The 19,409-nt window shown below is 53.2% G+C and overlaps 1 protein-coding gene across 7 annotated transcripts in view; it reads right to left on the minus strand.

The window, feature by feature from the left end:
- The window catches only part of ZNF536 (zinc finger protein 536), a 435,117-nt gene extending 420,324 nt beyond the window's left edge, over window positions 1–14,793 (minus strand). For 3 of the 7 annotated variants that reach the window (XM_037820159.1, XM_037820158.1, XM_037820155.1), the window contains exon 1: window positions 14,667–14,793. The gene's annotated coding sequence lies outside the window, so the exon portion shown is untranslated. Of the gene's footprint in view, window positions 1–11,765; window positions 11,839–14,175; window positions 14,196–14,666 lie in introns of those variants that run through there. The other 4 variants (XM_037820161.1, XM_037820156.1, XM_037820162.1 and 1 more) reach the window with 4 other exon arrangements.
- Between the last annotated feature and the right edge of the window lie 4,616 nt (window positions 14,794–19,409).

Raw genomic sequence — 19,409 nt, forward strand, 5'->3', positions numbered from 1 at the left:
GTTGGATATCTGTAGAAGTCATGAATGCACGATTTGTATGGGAAGAAGGAGGGAAGGATCACATGCCCTGTAAACTCAGGAAGCTCTTGGTCTTGGAGGGTCAGGCAGAGAAGGTCATGGTGGCCAGTGGACACTCTCCCGTGGGAAATGCCCACCAACAGTCCATGCTCCCAGCGGAGGGAGGAAGTGGCCCCAGCTAGAGGATGTCTCCTTCGTCACACAAAGAAGACCACTCGGTTCTTTTGGGGGCAGTGCACACCCAACCCCAGCCACCCCAGCCTTCATTCTCCTCCTCAAACCACCGAGATCTTTCCAGCCTCGGGGCCTTTACACATGCCTGGAAATGTCCCCTCCCTGGATATCTTCCCCAACCCTTTGCTTTCCTGGCTCCTTCACCTCCAGCAGGAGGCTCCTCCACAGCCCTCTGCTCTCTTCCTTCTTTATCTTCTTGGACAACATTAAAATTGTAATTTTAATGTATCTCTCCCTCTCAAGCAGCAGGGTCCTTGTATGTCAGGTCCACTGCTGTGCCCCAATACCTAGCACAGTGCCTGGCACATAATAAGTGCTTGGCTAGTATCTGTGGAGTGGACGGATACGAAAAAGCAGTTTGCAGTGCAGGGCAACTCTGCCAAGCATGATATGGACAGCGGAGTGCAGTGGGAAACCAGAGGCACCAGGGGCTCTGGTTGCACAGCCTCCCACACTCCCCCTTCCTCACTGCAGCCCCACAGCGCCCCCTGCTGGTCCCCAGATGCACCAGCCCCAGTCCTGCCTCGGGGCCTTCGTACTTGCTGTTCCCTTAGCCTGGAATGCCCTTCCACGACTTTACCACCAAGTCTGTGCTCACATTACCTTCTCATGGAGGCTCCCTGCCCACTCTGTTTGACGTTGTAACCACCTCTCCCCTCTGGCCCTAGCCTCTTTACTTAATTCATTTCTCTCCGTACCATTTATTGCCAGCTGACATAGCAACGTATTTTAATTATTTACTGTCAGTCTCCCCCACCACCATCAGAACGTAAGCTCCACGAGAGCAGAGATTTTTACCTATTTGCTCACTGTGGGATCCAGGCTTCCAACAGTTTCTGGCACATAATAGGAGCTCGAAAGTTGGGTGAGTGGTGAATAAACAGGCCATTGCCAAGCCCCAGTGGGTTTTGCCCACGACTCCCAGGTAGAAGCTCCCTTTCACCCTAGCACTGATCCCAGTGCCCCCTGCTGATTCCTTCCACCAGGACTTTGCTCCTGTCATTCCACCCCCCAAAGGGCCATGTTCCTCACGCCCGATTGTTTTATTCAACAAATACCGATTAAGCTCTGATGCCTAAATACTTCATACCCTTCACCAGGAGGTCCACAGAGCCTTCTCCACCCATATCGCCTGCTCCTGATGCTTCTCTCTGAGAGGCCTGGCTGTCTAGCCCAACTGCCTGGGGGACTCTCCCAACTACCCCTGGGAAGCAAGACATTGTCGTCTCCGGCTGCTGACGGTGCAGGGCTTTCCCCGGCAGGCACCCGTGGGTGCGGCCGCTGCAGCCAGCAGGGCACCTGGATGGCTCTCCTCGGCCTCCTCCCTAGCACAGCAGCATTCGGCTGGGCAGCACTGGGAGCTCCTGGAAGGGGCTCAGAGGGCACAGGGACCCTTACAGCCCACCCATGTCCCATGTTTGCACCTGGTTTGGGGTTAACAACTTACTGATGACAGGTAAGAACAAAACCTCTCTAGTGTCCCCCGAGAGCTGGCCTGGAGGCCCAGAGAGGGTTCTCTCCTAAAACACGGGCACGTGGAAGCAGACACGAGCCAGGCTTCCAGGAGGCCTCGCCCCACCACGTGTGCAGGTCTGTGCTCTCAGTGTGGTTAGGTGTTCCAATGGGGCTTCACGGAGAAGGACAGATGGGCACTGCAGCTTGAGAGAAGGATGAGGAGTGCAGAAGAGACCAGAAAGGCAAGGGCATTCTGGGAGTGGGATGAGGTGCCTGTGGGGCCCGGGGGCAGGGACAGCGGTTGGCCTCTACTATTACTCCCAGGCCAGGGACTAGAAGCACTCAGACCCACCACTGAGGCTCCACGGAGTGAGTAAGGCCCCAGTGCCCCCACTGCTGTCTCTGTTACAGGAAACCCTCTTCCCAGAGAATGCCCAGGCCTTGTGCTCAAAGGATATGTGCAGCCAGAGGCCACAGGTACAGGTTCTCAGAGACAGCAGGTGAGGCCACCTACCAGCAGCTGCGTGACCTCGGGCAAGTCACACCACGGGGATAAGCCTCCCTCCAGCAAATCACAGGATTAAATTAAGTGGTATCTTGCATTTTAAAGCAAAAAGCCACCTGTATAATAGACACTCGATAAAAGCTAGAGGTTCATTTACAGGCCCTGGTCTTGGTTTCAAATTGCCCCCAGGGAAAAGGAATCCAGCATCTTAACATCATTAGGGTGTTCTCTCCTTTCTAAGAGAGGCTGGAGTTTTTCCTCTTGTCCTGGATTTGGGATCACCTCCATCGAGGAAAAGCCAGCCCAGAAATCTCTGTAGGAAAAAGTAAAGGAGTTAGCCCAACTGCACACCTCTCTTCTCGGTGATTCATTGGGAGCAACGGCCACGGGTTCAACGCATTAATTTTATACTTCATGCTTAAGTGTTAGGGTCCCTGGAAATCAACATATGATTGGCTACCAGTATGCAAATCAGGTGAGTCCCTGACTTTTTTTTTTTTAATTTGGAATCTGGAACCTTAGAGAACATCATTTCTTCTGCTTTTGTTTTGATACAGCAGCCCCAGCGTGGTTCTGCTTCTCGCTAACAGCACCAACCCTATGTAGGACAGAGAAAGCACTCGATAAATATTTAAAGGAAGAAAGAATAAATGAATGAAGGAAGGAAGGAATGAACAGCATCTCCTTGAAGGGGTCTTTTGGCTTTGGCTCCAGGGAAAGGCTGAAGAGCGAGGCCCATCCATTCCCATCAGGATTTCAGCAACCAGTGTGTTTGTGTGCAGGTGTGTGTGCATGTGTGCAGAGCCTGCAGACGTGGTGTTAACATTTGATTGACTGGAGGGAGAATGTTTGTTTAGTGAAGGCTTAAGGCCCCACCCCCCACTCCGTACCCCTCCAAGAACTCAGCTGATCCTTTAAAATGCATCTTCAGGAAAATAAAGGAAATCAATCAGCTGATACTTATTGATCCCCGGGTAAATAACTCCAAAGACCAGCCTGAGAAATGACGGGGGAATAATGCCACACCACCAGGTTCTGAAAATGATTTATACTCATACCTTTGGGTGGCGTTTCTATTTCTAAAATATTTAACATGGATAAAACAGGTAGTAATTGGTAGCTACCATTATTGAAGAGCTAGTCGCTGGGCTCGTTAATTATTCACTTTCTCTTTTAATCCTGATGACCCTATTAGGGAAGAAGAATTATTCCAATTTTCCTTATGAGAAAACTGAGGCTTTAAGATAAAAATGCCCTGCTCACAAACAGCTTGTGTGTGGTGGAGCTTGGTGTCGAACCCGGTTCTGTCCGACTGGTCCTGAGCTCTTTACAACTGTGTTATGCTGCTTAAAAACAAGCAAATAAAACACATTAAGTTCTTACCCATTTACAAACTTGATGTTTCCAGCTCAGTAAAATAAACATCTTCATGGGATGAGGGAGGGAGCATCCCTAAAAATTAAATCATGCAAAAACTAACACATAGATTATTGATCTAGCAACCAACACGCATATACTGTGTAACCCTGGCAAAAAAAAAATTTAATTAGCAAGAATAAAGCACACAAAGAAGCCTTCTTTAGACTCTCCTCCTTCAGGAGCAATTATAGAGTAAGTGGGAAAATGCATAAAGTTTCGTTGTGTTAATCTTACGGTAAACAGTTGGCTGATGATGGAGATGAATAAAAGGAGGGTCGCCTTGGCTCCCAGTCCAGCAACCCCTCAACTCTCCTGCCTTTTGAGACAGGGACTGGTGAGCATGAACATCCACATGTTCAAGCACTAATCATCTCATCAGAATTTTGCATTGGATGCTGCTAAGCCCTTGGGTTCCTAAAGAAATAAGGGCTCCATTCCCAGCCTCCCCAGGGTGCCTTGCCCTTCACAATGACCTCCACGGGAGGCCAGCCTCTACCAGGAGCAACTCAAAGAGCCAGATTCCAACTCAAAAGTCTGTCCCGAGGAATGAAGCAGCTGGAAATCATTCATTCTTTAGATCAATGAACAAATCATTTTATTGAAGGTGGTATTTAGAGATCACACACAAAAATTACAGGATTGTCATCTGAGCATATTATCACAGAAAGGAAGAGAGAAGTTTTTTTCACTGCGGACCCCCGGCATCCCCGAGACCCACAGGTGGGCCTGCTATCTTTCACCAGAGCAGCCAGGCTCCTACCCCAGGCAGAGCAAAGCAGCGCTTGAAAAAAGCATCGCACGCGACTCCAGCTCCTGTCAACCTTTTGAGACATGAGGGAAAATGTGAGGATCGAGTTGCTGGTATCGGCAAGATAAAAGGGCAGAATGTCAAGTTCTTCCACAAGAGTTTTGAATATGGTACGTACTCTGAGGTCTGGAATACATCTCCTGACCTCATCAGACAATCATGGCTAAAGAATGAATATGCCCACAGTCCTGGCAGGCACGTCCCTCGAAAGACAGGCCATATCGTCGTCCACTACATCACAGAAGCACCATCACGGGAAACGCTCATCCGATTGCCAGACCCAGGCTGAGCCCATCGTTTGTCACATACTTAGGAAGTCACTGTGTCTTCCTTGGGGTGGCAGCAGTTATGAAAGAGGAAAATTGCTACCTTCGAGCCTCAATCAATACGTTTTAGATGATGCAAACGTTCGTGTCATCTTGACTGTATTTCTTCTGCCTCCAAAATATGCTAGAAGGGAATATGAAATGGAACTAAAAACCCCAAAGCTCCTATCCACCCACCAAACTTTAACAAAAGCTTTTCCAACATACTTTCAGAATGAGTGTGTATGCAAAGGGTGAAACAGCTGAAAAGAGGAAATCAGGGTGGGGGGGAGGCGGGGGACAAAACAAAACAAAACAAAAAGCATGCAGAAAATAAATATTAAGTTGTCAAATCAATGATCTCAGAAAAGAATTGCAGATGGAGTGTCTGGCTTTTTGCATGAGGAATGGTGCATCCAAGGTCCTTGAGCGCTCCAGACAGAGCTATGGGTTCAGGCCGCCCCGAGCTACAAGTGACGCCTGCCCTACAGCAGGACACGACGGAGAGCCGTGGCTTAGCTGAGACGCAGAGAGGCCGCCCTCAGCCCTCCGCTATCAGATTAAATCCTTTCATGTCTGCATGTGGTCTGGGCAACCCCCTCGCCCCACATTCCCACACTACACTTTTCCACCTTTTGAACTTTTCTTTGGCTATCGGGAGGGGATTGCCACCCGCCAGCCCTGACACTCTTTTGGGTGGAAACGTTTGTGAATAAAGTTTCTCAGATGCTGCAAGAATCGGGTGCTGAGTTTAATTAGCAGATCCAGCCATGTTTCATCAGTGAGATGCTCTCTGCTTGTCGCAGATTTAAGGCGGTTGCAACAGCCACTCGGCATCAATAGATTACAACTCCCAAACTGGGAGCCGTGGCCGAGGAAGCAAAATAATTAAAGTACTTAATAGTACTTTCAATAGCAGCCCCCCCTTTCAATAGGCTTCATATAAATTTCTCTAATAATTTGGAAGGCTCTTCCCGACTTGACTTTTAATAGATTTTAAATAGACAATTAAAAAAAAAAAAAAACACACAGAACAGAACAAAAACTATTTGCGCCACTTTTCCTTCTAGTCAGTAGGAATAAATGTTTCTAGAGATTTGGAAAGATAAAATTAAATATCAAACTATTCAAAGACATTGCATTTTATATATAATATGTTTGCTCCTATAGCTACTCTTTAGCTGATACAGTTTTCAAATATTTTCTGTCTCTTGAAAACAAATCTACAACAATGCATAGGTTCTCAAAGTGCTAAGTTCCAGTTTATATTTTTAAATGCTAGGTTAAAGGCAAGTGCATATTATTCAGAAGGACGACTCTGTTCACCGTCCCCGCCGAGGCAGGAGTGCAACAGGGTTAGATTTCCAGGCTCGCGTGGCTTCACACCCGGCTCAGCCACGCTGCAGCCAGTGGCTGCACAAGGTGTCACACCCTTAGTTTCCCCGGTGGTGAAGGCAAGCTGAGCTGCCCTTGCCAACAGGAGTAAATAAGATAACATATCCCAGGGGCGTGAGGCAGGGCCTGGCCCGGGGGGAATATCCAGCAGGGAGCGTCCCCTGGTTGTTGCCGTGTGACCCTCTCCACACATTTGCACCAAAGTGCCCCGACCCCTTCGTCCTCAGGAGCCTGGCACGTTTAGGAAGGAGCCTTCCCCTCCTCCCCATGGAAACTGCAGGCACAAGCATTCCCTGAATTAATGCAAACCCTCGAGGACCCTACACTCCAGCCCTTCCATGAACCAAAATCCCATTCAAATCTGCGGGAATTATGTGGGAACCTCAGGCGTGCAAGTGGGAACCTCATTATCGTTAAGACAGAATGAGCATTTCTGTGATTTATCTCAATTTTAGAGAATCTAGGGGTTGACTTTTACAACTAAATTGCGCTACTCCATGCTTCATGTGTGCACAGTGTGTGCGTGTGGAATTTGGTAACGAAGCAACCATAGAATTAGGCTAAAAACCTGCCAAATGTCCAATGGTCCCAAATGGATGGAAAGCGTAAGATGAGCTATGAGGCGATGGAGAGAGGCGAGAACAACACCTGCGCTCAAGAACCAGCAGGGAGAAGGCAGGGCTGAGAACCCAGTCCCAGGAGACCAGCCCACCTTGGTAATTCGAAGACTCGACTAAACACGGTTCAGGAAATCAGAGCTAGTAATGCCTTGATAGAAAACTTTCAGGTTAATGTCAGCTCAAGCCTACGGTGATCATTTTTCCTGCGTCAAAAAGGCACTTAATTTTCTCATTGTAAAGCCACAGACTAAGAACAGGTAGGCAGAGGATGGGGACAGCCCTTCCCGCATTTCTTAACACCTTCTCTGAGCATTACCTTCCTATCACCACCCACCTGGAGGCTCCCGTTCATCACAAAGACGGTTTGCTTTGCCTGCCAGGACCTTTCTCTACCTGCAAGATAGCAGCCCCCGAGCCTTAAAGTCAGGATGATGTGGGTGCTGCAAGGGTCAGTGTCAAAATCCCAGGGGTTTTGCTGTGAGCCTGCCCCTAGGAGAGACGGCCAAGCTCGGGGTCAGGTGAAATGGTCTGTGGCAGCAGAGGAGTCAAGGGTGCAAACCCTGCAGGCAAACTGAACAGGTCCTAATCCTAGACCCAACACCCACCCCTCTCCGTGCCTCAGTTTCCCTTTCTGAAATTTGGGATAAATATAGTACCTACCCTCAAGGGGAGGTCATAGAGACGAAAAGATAGTCAGGCCCACCCTAGAGCCATGCCCCCATATAGCAAGCACTCAGAGAAAACCACTATTATCAGCCAGCCAGCAGGGCGCATGGCCTTCAACCTCAGCCTAAGAACTACCACTTCCTCCTCCTTCATTTGCCATGTCCCAGCCACAGGGCCCAGAAACCCAGCTCGAGCCCACAGGGGCTGTTTTCAGGGTGTAACTGATATGACACAGTCAGAGGTGGGCTCCAGCTCTGCCCCCCCCCCCAGCCACATATCCTTGCACTGTGGGAGCTGTCCAACCTCTCAGACCCCAGAGGGTCCCTCCTCCTGGCACTGGGGCACATCTGTTTCCCCACAATCCTGGATGCTCCCTGAGGCTGGGTCAGAAGTAGAGCTCCCCACCCACTCAAGATGGCCAGGGCAAGGCCTGGCACGTGCGCAGTGCAGGAAATGAAATGAACCTGACCGCCCCCCGCCCCGGGTGGGGGGACATTTGGCAACATCTGGAGCCATCTCTGATCATTACGATTGGGAGGTGCTACTGGCATCTAGTGGGTAAAGGCTAGGACGCTGCTAAATATCCTACAACGCACAGGATGGCTCCCCAAAATAAAGAATTATCTCGGGTCCAAATTGTGCTGCCATTGAGAACCCCTGGTCTAGAGAGACGATGCTTGGGCCAGACTGATGGGCTCCACCAGAGACCCTAATCTCAGCCTTGCCTCTGGTCTCACAGGCTCACAGGCTGTGAAAAGCCAAATGCTCCAATGCTCTACACTGACTTTTAAAAGTGAAAGTTGGGTGGCGGTGGGCGCTCAAGGAACCAACAGAAGCCAGCTAAAACCAGCCCTCACCCCTGTACAATGAAGGCCCTGGGGACAGTCCACAGAAGCCTGTGGGGGCATTAACTGGCCAGGGTGGACGCTACCTCCACCCCAGGCCCTGCTGCAGTCCAAGCCAAGTGGCATGCTGAGCAGCGCTCCCTCCTGAGGTGGGTTCCATCCACGTCTCTCTTCATTTGAGGAAAAAGAGGATCCAGGAGAAGCACCCTGTGTTCTCCAGGACCCACGTCCTGAGGGTATATCCCCCAATACCTCCCACCCCAGTTTCTGATTCCTTCAGCTGATTTCAGTACTGACCTTTCTCCCACCCACGCACACTCACAAACTCACAAATCCATCCTGGGTAGTGGGATTGTGCATGAAAGACAATCATCTCGGAATGGAGGCTTCCGGCAGGCGACACCCTCCCAGCACACACACACACCCCAGCGTCGCCGCCTGAGACCCCAAGGGAGCCCTTCCCCGGCTTTGCTCAGTCTGACCACGTGCCTCCCCCGCTCCCCACTCTAAGGGTGCTCAGTGACACCAAGGGGGACATCATGGTGGCCCAACCAGTCCGCATGCTTGGCCAAAGGCCTCTATCCCAACAACTCCCAACCAGGTACTACATAAAACATCCCATCCGGGCGGCTCCCACCAGCCACAGACCCCTCCACTCCCCACCTCTCCCCAGCCCGTGCCGGAGCCTCCAGTCCTTTGGCCTTACCCTCCACGGTGCCCCCTGCAGGTGGGCAAGGACAGGTGTGGCTTCCAAAGGCAAGCCCCTGGTTCCCAAGCCCCTACTAATCCAGGGGAGTCTCACCAAAGTGCATGAACTTGGGCCTGGCTTCTGGGCTCCAAAATCCAGCCTTGACAGTCCGAGAGATGGCACCACACCCCCTGGACACCAGGGTCCTTCTAGGCCAGATCTAAACCCTCACCTGGAGATGGGGGGAGGCCACCCCAAGCAGAGCTCTAGGTCCCATCAGAGGTGCTGTGGGGGGTGGGGGGGGGCTTCGTCCTTGGCAAACACAAAAGCTGACCTGCAGAAAACTCACTTCTGTTTTTAAACTTGTATCAAGTCTCACTTTAAATAATGTTGAGAACAAAATGCAAGCTGATATTTCAGCTTACTTAAAAGGCTTATTAAAAACTCGAAATCCAAAGATGGTAAAAAGCTGTAATTGTCCTCATTCAAACTGGAAAAATAAATCTATTTGCTTTCTTCCTTTATGATACACTTCTTCAAAATAAAAAAAAAAGTTCATCTATATTCTCATGAGCAATATTGCTGCCTCTTTTTTTCTCCATTCAAGGCACTTTAAAAACACCTGTGCCATTCATAGCCAACTTTTGAGCAAAAGGCAACCACGTTTGGAGAAGGCTGTTTAACTCTGATTTCCTTACACCAGAGATAAGCTTGTGTTGCTCAAAAAGTAAGATGGAGTTCGTTTGAATGGGCTTGTGATTTTTATAGGTCTGAGCTGATGGGAATTTCTTTGGTCACCTAAGGCAGGCTAGATGACCGGATCGGTCAGCTTTCTGGGAGCTGAGCAGGCAACGATTCCACATCTCAGCACTGCCTTCGGGTCTAGACGAGCGGATGCGGTTAGCGGGGCTGCACCTCCTGGGCCGCTCCCTCCGTGTTATGGGGGAGATTGGCTTCTGGCCTGCACCAGAGCGGCGTGACTGTCGCGCCCCACCTTCCCTGAATCTCCTGGGGAATCAGCCCCGGCCAGCAGCTAAGTTGCTGAGTTGTGAGGATCTCCAGCCTGCTCAGAAGTGTAGCACTCCAGGCACAGAACGAGATGGGTTTTCAGAGCAGTGGTCCAAGAGAATGCAAATGTATTGAAAGCCTTTTCTCCAGGTTTTCCATAATTACCATTTATGTCTCCAGGAACTGTTTCGGAGTCCAGTTTAGGGTGAAAGCATTTTAGAGACTTTCTCTGCAGATGACATATGAGGCACTAACCTTTTTTCGTATGCCCAGATGTTAAGTTCATTTTCATCACATTTATGCAAATTTCATTGTAACAATAAATTAAAAGAAATCTTAAATCATTGTACACTATTTAAAAATCAGCACTAAATCCCGTTTACTTGCCATGATACTAACATAAAGTCACAGTTAAGGGATGGAGAGAGGAGGCCAAAGCCAAGCCCATGGAGAGATTCGGGGTCCCAAATATCCATCAGATCCAAAAGTCTATGCTGGTCACAACTGGGTTCAAGTTTTAGCAGATTAGGGGCATTATGGGAATCAAAGCCTTCCAAAAGTTTCCCAAACTCTGGAAAAACAGGGGTCCCATAGGACAGGGACCTGTTACCCACGTCAGTGTCTAAACCAGCTGTCCCATGCTGAGGCTGGCAGCTCATTCTCTCCTCCATGGGGGGAAAAGTTAATTCCTAGGGCTCGGTGGGCCTGCATTTGTCAAGAAGCTGGATGTCAGTGCTATCATTACCAAGCAAATCAGCCAGGCGGTTAATGGTGGAATCAGGAGACATTTGCACTCAGCTATCAGAATGACATCATAACTAAAGCAGCCTGCAGGCCGAAGCCCTGGGCTGTCCCTGAGCAGAGGCCAGAGGGCTGCCTGGGGCACCCCCCTGTGACTCCCCAAGCAGAACACTGAGTGCCCCTTCCAGGCAGCATGCTGCCCCCCCCCCTCCCCACACACACACCCAGCAAGTTCCCCAGGCCCCCAGCCCACAGGAACTAGAGTTACTCTTTTCCCCCAAGCAAATCGACTTTCTCCCTAATGTTCTGAACACTGTAAATAATAATAATGTGTTTTTAATAAAAAATTGAGATACTATAAAACCACTTTCCCTCTCCAGCAACTGCGGGTGTTTTATGCTTGCAACTACACTTTGGGTATATAATTTATGGCTTTTCCAACAGACTTGTCAATCTCTTGGTCAATCTCTTTAGCAAACAGGCTTTGCAGTCTCTCCTTTGAGCACGGGAAATAGAGGATGCTAGGGGGAAGAGAGGCACGCTAAGGGAGAAGCCCTTTCCGCTCTTGTTTTGTTTGTTTTTCTTTCTTTCTTTTTAAAGCACAGCCGGTCACACACACACACACATACGCAGCCAGAGACACAAACCTTAGAATAATGGGGGACGCATTTGGCGACGAGCTGCATCCGCGGCGCGGCGAGGAAGAGCCAGCGGCGCTCGCTCGCTCGCAGCTCTGCCCTCCAACGCGGCGGCGGCGACCGACTGCTTGCCCGGGACCCGCGATGCCCGACTCCACCGCGCCCCCACGATCGCCTCCCGTCTCGCCACAGGTACACATGCGTGACCCAAACACCTCACCTGGCCCGCAAAGTCGGGAGACAGAGGAATAAAAAGTTCTGCCAGCAGCCGGCCGGGCAGCCCGGGAGCCCGCGTCTGCAGGCAGCCCGGCGGCGAGCAGCCCTCCCCGGAGGCCGGCGGCAGCGCGCGGCCCCGGCACCTCGCTCGCGGGCTTTGCGCTCTCAGCTCCGGGCGCGCCGAGGCCACCGCAGGGCACTTACTTGGCACTCGGTTTGGAGCGTGCAGATCGTCGCGGTTTTCGCTGGGGTTTTCAAACAAGTTTCAGGGAGGAAGGAGGCACCAAAAAAAAAAAAAAAAAAAAAAATCCAATTATGCAAATAGGCTCCGGGCTGGGTGGCGCGCGTTGGGTCTGGCGGCGCTACTGTACGAGTTCTCCGAGCAGCCCCGGCCGGGCAGATTTATGGGGGCGCGTCACCGCTACGCCAGGTCCCGCCGCCGGAGCATCTCGAAGTTAATTAAAGCGGTAATGTCCACTTTCCCCGCGACCCTCCGCGCGCGGGTTTACGGTTTCCCCATCAAGCCCGACCCGGCGGGGAGGGGGCGCTCTCCCCCACGGCGCTTGTCCTTCCCTCCTCTGCCCCCCTCTTTCTCCTCTCTCCCCCCGTTCCCTCTTCTTTCGTTCCTTTAAGTCGCCTGCCTTCCACTCAGTGAACAATGAACAAAGATGTGAGTGATGGGAAAAGATTCCACCCCCCCCCCCCGCCCCAGCAGTGAGCAAAGCCGGTCTTAAAGTAAAAAAACCGGTTACTAATATCAAACTAGGAAAGGCAACAGTGCGTTCCCGGGCTATCCTCCCCGCCCCCCCCCCCCACACACACACACCCACCCCAAGTTCACCTACGCCCTGGTTGGGGGAGGGGACGCCAAGGCCAGGCCGCGGGGACCCGGGGACGCCGGAGGCGGGGGCGGCGCGCGCTCCGGCCACGCTCGCTTCCCGCGCCCCTCCCCGCCCATCCCGCCCGCCCCGCCTGCCCCCTCCCCGCGTCTACACCGGCCCGGCTGCCGGGCGGCCGGCTGCGCTCAGCAAACGCGGCCCCTGTCGGAGTGCAGCTAAACTGCATGGCGGCCGCGGCCAGGGAAGGCGCGGGGGAACCGCGGCTGGCCCCGCGCGCTCTCCCGCCGGTCCCGCTCGCCCCTGCCGCTGCCCGCCCGGCGCGCGCCCCCCGCACCCCGCGCCCTAGCCCGGGACGCCGCGCAGCCGCCGTCTTTGCCGCTAAAGTGAAAATGAAGGTGACTGGCAAATCGCGTCTCCTCCGAGGCACGGGGTAGACATAACAATATCCGGCCCACAAACCCGACTCCGCTGCGGCCGGAGCCCGGGGCTGCGCCCCTGCCCGCGCCCTCCCCGGGCCCAGCCCCCGCCCACTGTCCTGCATCCCCCTGCACGGACGCTAATCGCCGTCCTGCGCGGAACTCGGGAACGGTGTGCATGTTCACCAAGAGGCGGACAGGAGGAACGACTCACAATGCAACAGTGAAAAACGGAGGGGGGGCACGTAACTTTCCACCTGTCCCCAAGGAAACCCCTGCGGGAGTTTGCTCCGAAGAGTTCCAGGGAGCGGGACAGAGCGCTCCCTCTGCCCCCACATCCCCTTTCTCTCCTTTTTCCACCTTCCCTCACTTCGCATACGTCCATCCATATAGAGATAGCTATATTTTAAATTGTTTGCAAAATTGCAACAGATGGGCGCGTCGAGATCTGGACACTTCCCTACTCATCATCAAAGAAAAGCCCCCCCCCCCCTTTTTTTTTGCCTAAAATACATCCCGAGTCCCGCCTACGACTGTTTTTCTCTATTCTTCATCTTCGAAAAATAATGTCTTGAATCAAACAAAAAGGTTTATCAGCAAAGCTCATTCTCGCCGCAGTCATACATCTGGGCTAGGGGGTGCGGCCCCCTGAATGTACTCTTCGCAGCTGCCCCCGAACCCCTCCCCGCATCCCCGCCGTACCCTCCGCCTTCCAGAGCCCCGCGCCCGCACTTCCTCGCTCTGATTGGCCTCAGTTCTCCAGCCCTGGCTGGTCGCCTTGGTTCCCTCCATAACCTGTTACTTTGTGTTTTGTTTTGTTTTCTTCCTTAATCTTTGGCCCCCGGCGTGGCCCCAGGGCCGGGCTGCCCGAGGCAGCTGCTACGGGCACCGCCTGCGCTGGCCCGCGCCGGGCCTGGACTGAGGTCGCGGGATCGGGCCCCCGCGCCGCGACCCCGCGAGTCCCGGGCCTCGGCCTCGCCGGGCTCCCGGCGCACAGGAGGCCGATGGAAACACAAAATGGCAGGGCTCAGCGGCCCCGGGCGCCTGCAAGTTTGGCACACTGTAAGCATCAGCTAACTTTGAGTAAGAAAAAAAACGGTTACAAATTACCCTCTCTCTCCCCAGCGGCGGGGCCGGCAACCCGCAGCGAGCTGCGAAGGGAGAAAGAGGGGGCGCGGGGAGCCCGCGTCCCCGGCAGAAGAGAAAATGGGGAAAGTCACTTAGGCAGAAGTTTGCGCGGCCCCAGCCTCTCCCCTCACCCCCGCCCGGACGCGTCCCACTCCCACCCCCCGGGCGCCTCCCCCAGCCGGCTCTGAAAGTTTCCCCTGCCCGAGAGCGGGCGGCGAGCGGGGGCCGCACCGGGCCCAGGAGCAGGGAGCAGGGTGTCGGCTCCTGCTGCGCGCCGGCCGCGAAGCCCCGCGACTCCTTTCCAAAGTAACGGTCCCGGGACCGCGGGCGGGGAGGCGGCGGCCGGGCGCTGGGCCCGCTCGCCGCCGAAGTTCTCTAGCGCCATTCGATGCCCGGCCGCCGCCGCTTTCTCGGTTTTCCTCCTCTTTTTTTTTTTTTTCTCCCCCCGCTGACAGCATCTCTCGCCAACGTCATAGCCACGGATATTTAATTAGGCCGTATTTTTTAATCGCGATGGGGCGAGAAGGAACCCGGCGGCAGGCCTCGCCGAGATGGGGAGGGGGAGAGGATGGGGGGCCATGCCAAGAGTCCAAACTCACTTTGCCACCTCCCGGACGCCGGGGCCGCCCTCCCGCCCGCCGCGCCCCCCGGCGACCCCCCTCCACCCGCACCGCGCCGCGCCCCGCGATCCTCCCCCCCACCCCCACCTTTGTTTTCCTTACCTTAAACACTGAAACGCGGGCGTCGGGGGCAAACTCGGGCACGTAAACGGAGCGTTGTAAAAGATTGTGTTCAATGAATAATGAAACATGTCCACATGATTGACTTGATCATTTTCCGGGGCTGAGGGGGGACGGGCGCCCTGCTCGCGCGCCTCGCTCGCCCACTCGGCAGAGCCCTGCGAACTGTTCCCAGCCCAGTCGGGGCAGGGCGGGCTCGATTTTCATCTGCCTCTTTTCAGAATCGCCCCGTTCATTGATACTCATCACCCAGCCCCAACAGCCAGCCCCGTCCCCGGCTCGGCCTCCCCCTATCTGGTAGGTGAAATGCATTGTACCATTAAAAACGCTCTCCATTGTCGCCCTGGCATAATTCACAGCAACTAGATAGGTCTTGCGGCATTTAGCTTTGATGAGCCAGAGACTGAACCCTTGATATAATAATCTACAAAGAATGGTGTGTGATCGTCCATTTTTTCTCTCTGTCTAGCAACTAAGAAACCATTTAACACAGCGCAGCTTGCTTCTGACCTTGAGCTCATGTAAACACACTTATTAAAATCTATCTATTCTCCAAGAGCTACATTCTGATTGTCAGACTCGTTACCGAGACATATATCAGCCCCTTCGCCTGTCACTACTTTGCATTCCTGCCTTTGACTAAAGAATTTTTTATCCAGCCGAGAGGAAGAGAGAGATTGCCACGGAGGGAGAGAAGAGAGAGACCGAAACGGGGAGAGGAAAAAGCGTAATTCTTACCTGCTCCTGAAACTATTTAAAGTCTGTTTCTTTTCTGGGGGGGAAAAAAAAAACTCCCGGGTGAATCTCTGTGGACAGCGGGACGCGGAGAATCAGTCACAGCCCGGGCGTTTAAGGGAGTCATCAGCGATCAAATGACGTTGATCCGCGCTGTAACCTTGTGGCGTATTTAATGTAAATAAGGCAGTTATGTTGCCAATCGCCGCGATACAAACACGGAGAGGTTCTCAGCCTCGCCTCCCGCGCCTGCCATTAGAGGCGACTTTATTTACAGACACTATTTAGAAGATCATGATGATTCTAAAACAATACTAGTGCCAAATGATTATGAAAATATGATTTTAATTAATCACGTAGTAGGCAAGGAAATTAGCATACGGTAATTAAACTTCGAGAAAAACGTCACGCAGGTTCTGTGCCTTATGGGTCCGGAATAATCACCACGCGGTGGGCTCCAAGACTTAATTATCAAACAAAATAAGTTTTGAAAAGGCAACTTTGCAGGGCTGGTCCTCAAGGCAAACGTTTCAGTAAATAATATAAGCCGAGGTGACCAGGTGGGGAGGTGAGGGGGCCGGGAGGTTGGGTTTCTGTGCAGCAAGGAGGAGGGGGAAGAAGGGGGGGGGAAAGGCTGAATAATGCAATTATGGATTCTCTGTCCTAGAGTTGACAAAAGCTGGTGCCTCAAAAGCCTCTTTGTTATGGGATTATATAATGATCCTGGTGTCATTATGGGAAAAAAGATTCAGTAATAGTAATAATAAAAGAAGTATCCAGATACACCAATGAGGAGCTTGTTTTATAGAAAAGGCTCGCATGTGACACTGGGACATGTTAATAGCAGAAAGGCAGAATCCAAAAGAGTTGACAAATAAAGAAGGAGATAGAGAGGGAGGGAAGGAAAGAGAGAGGGAGAGAAGGAGGGGGGAAGAGAGAGAGAGAGGCCTGTGTTGTGCTTGATTAAGAAGCAATGGAGACAGATTGATTATTCAAAACGCTGAGCCACAGGGACACATTGATTCAGGTAAGAGTCCTTCCAGTTTGCCCGAGCTGCGTTCCCTCAAGATGACTGCCTGGCGGGTTTTAAACCAGGGCACCACCATACATAAAAAGCGAAGATACAGAAAAAGCAAGCCACAGCCGCCCCATCACCACCCCTCCTCCGGCGGAAGGAGCCGCTCAGTTACAAACAAACGGTCCAAGAGTGGGACGCGAGGCAGAAAACTTCGCGCAGGGAGGAGCGAACCGGGAGCGGGCCGGGGCCGGGGACCCGAGAACCAACGCGACGCAGCTGCCCGGGGCACCGGCCTTGGTCCCTTCCTACCGATGTTACCGGTGGTTCCCGGTACCCGCACCATCTGTGGGTACCTGGCCTGATTACCGCTGCCCGCATCTTAGAACTCTACCCGAAATGAAATCAATCTCAATCTCAATATCTCTCTCTCTCTCTCTCTCTCTCTCTCTCTCTCTCTCTCTCTCTCTCTCTCTCTCTCTCTCTCTGTCTCTCTCTCCATCTCTATCTCTATCTCTATCTCTATATCTCTATATCTCCATGAGTTTCAGGCTCTGGAAAAGAATCGATTTACCCCCAACAAGCGAGTTCTGTGAAATTCTTAGTCTGCCCAATATCTCCAGCGAATTTTTAAAAATCCTCTCTGCCTACCCCAAAAAGTTTGGGAATTCACTCCACACTTTCCAATCCTATGTGTCTGAAATGCTCTTTGAACAAATTCCAAAATACAAGTTGTTTTTTTTTTTCTTGTATAGAAATTAGCATCGCAATCACATCAATGATATCACTATCTCTATGGGAATGATAGCTGAAGCAGTGGGGTGTTCTTTATTTCAATTCTTCGTGGATCAACTGATTATACTCTGTCGTCTTTTGAACCTGTTATTGTAAGTCAAGTGATTCTTTATAAGTGACAGCTCGGACAAAGAGGCGAGCAGGGCCGAGCAGGTCGAAAGGAAGTGGCCATATGGACTTGGAGAAAAGGCACTTTCTCCCCGGGAGAATGGGGGTGGTGGTTGCCTTTTAACCCTCGAGCCGCCGGCCCCGCCTGGGCCGTGGGAGGCACAGAGTCGGGCCGCGCGTCCTGGCCTTGCCCTGGGGTCCCCGGCTCAGCTCCGAAGGGCTGGACCCGGGCTGCAGCTGCCAGGCCCGGGGCGCCCCTGCCAGACCGAGAGGCCCGAAGAGACCGCGGGCCTCCGAGGCCATGCGTCTCGGCGAGGGCCGCGCTCCGGCAGGCCTGCGGGTCTTGGCTGGAGCGCACGGCCTCTCAGGGGCGGCCGGGTTTCAGTGTGGCCCCGCGGGCTGGGGCAGGCCGATAGACGACTGCCCACGACCCGGAGGCCGCGCCCCACTGCCTGAGCCCGGCGGGCAGACCCCGCGGGGAAGATGCGGGGGTCGCCGGCGCCCCCTGTCGGCGCCCGTGCGCTCTGCGTTCCCCGAGGACCCGCGCAGGCTGCCGCGGGGCGGCGCGGGGCGGCGCGGGGAGATCTACCCGGGCGGTGCTTATTGAGGTGGGAGTCGGGGTGGCGGAAGCGGGTCGAAGGCACCGACAGTGTGTCGAGGCCTGGCGTCCTCTAGAGGTCGGAACTTGACGCCTACCTGCGTCCCACTAAAGCTGGGAAGTTCCCCCATTGATTCCTCCCATTGGCAAAACCCCACCTTCCCCGTGGGTTTTGCAGCCACTGCCATACTTTGTGGTTCTCCGATCCTTTCCCCTTGCCCAGGATGCCTCGGCTGCCCCACCCCCTCTCCCCTACTTCGGACCTGCTGCACCCAACCCCACCACCCCTCCCTCCCAGCCCCTCGCTCACCTCCCCACCCCTCCCCCAGTCCTCTGGTCCTCCTTCTGAAACTCTGGAGTATTTCTCACTGCCCCTGCCCCAGCCTGGCCGGAGCTGGAACCCTGGGGCTAGTTGTGATGCAGAGGGTCCCAAGGACCCACTCTCTCCCGCCTGCAGGACTCCTGTGTACTCCAATCCTCACTGCCCTCTCTCTGGCCAGCCACCCAGGGCCCAGGGAACTCTCTCTGGGCAGGGTCATCCATACCTGCATGTCTTTTTCCAAGTAGCTTTAGCCCTTTGATTTCTTGAGGCTGATGAAAGCCCTCGGCAGCCTGGGCTGATGAATCGGGTGGATGGTAGCTGGGAGTAAAGACCCAGTGGAGAGGCCCCTGGTGACATCTAGCCCAGCTCAGGAGCAAGGCTTGGCAGGGAGGGAGGAGCTGCACAGTGTTTGGAGCCATATCAACACCTACTATGCCTGCCTGGCCTCTCAAGGTGACTACTTTCAAAGTAATACTTCTCAGACCCATGGATTTGTTCTGGTCTCCCTGTAGATTTTCAAAAGTGGCAGTGATCCATAAGATGTTACCAAATTTGTAGCTGCACTTCCTGTGGCAGCAGCCCTCATTTTATTTTTGCTTCCATTATTGCTCTTCTTTTCCCCTCATTCTCCTCAGCTCCTCATACTTCTGCTCCACCACAGTATCAACAGGTTAAAAACTAATCATTGAGATAGCCATTGCCTCTGACCAAAAGAGCAAAGCACTGGGGAAGGCACCCCAGGAGGGCCATTTTGGCTTGGAAGTGGAGAAGTCGGCCAGGGGACACTTGCGAGCAGAGGTACCAAGCCCGCCCCAGCGTGGACATGTTTCTGCATCTGTAACAAGGTAACCTCCAGGGGTCTGTGAAACCCCTTTGATCACCTGGAGTGGTGGTTCTAGGAAAGCGATGGTCACCTCCAGGCTGTTCAAGCAGAGGAAAGATGCTGGAGATCTACAGAGGGTCCAACATGTTAGGTGGGGAGTTGGTCTAGATGTCTTTGAGGTCCCATCTGTGTCTCACTTTCAGGTGGCCCAGAAAGCCACCTCCTCCAACTAGGTGGCTCCCCTTTTCTCAGGGGAAGGCAGCCTGCGCTTCAATGATGAGGCCTCCTTCCCTCTGATAAAGGTTTTTGTCTGCTGAGGCCGTGACTCT

This window comes from Choloepus didactylus, chromosome 27, assembly GCF_015220235.1.
Source record: "Choloepus didactylus isolate mChoDid1 chromosome 27, mChoDid1.pri, whole genome shotgun sequence".
NCBI classification, from domain to species: domain Eukaryota; kingdom Metazoa; phylum Chordata; class Mammalia; order Pilosa; family Megalonychidae; genus Choloepus; species Choloepus didactylus.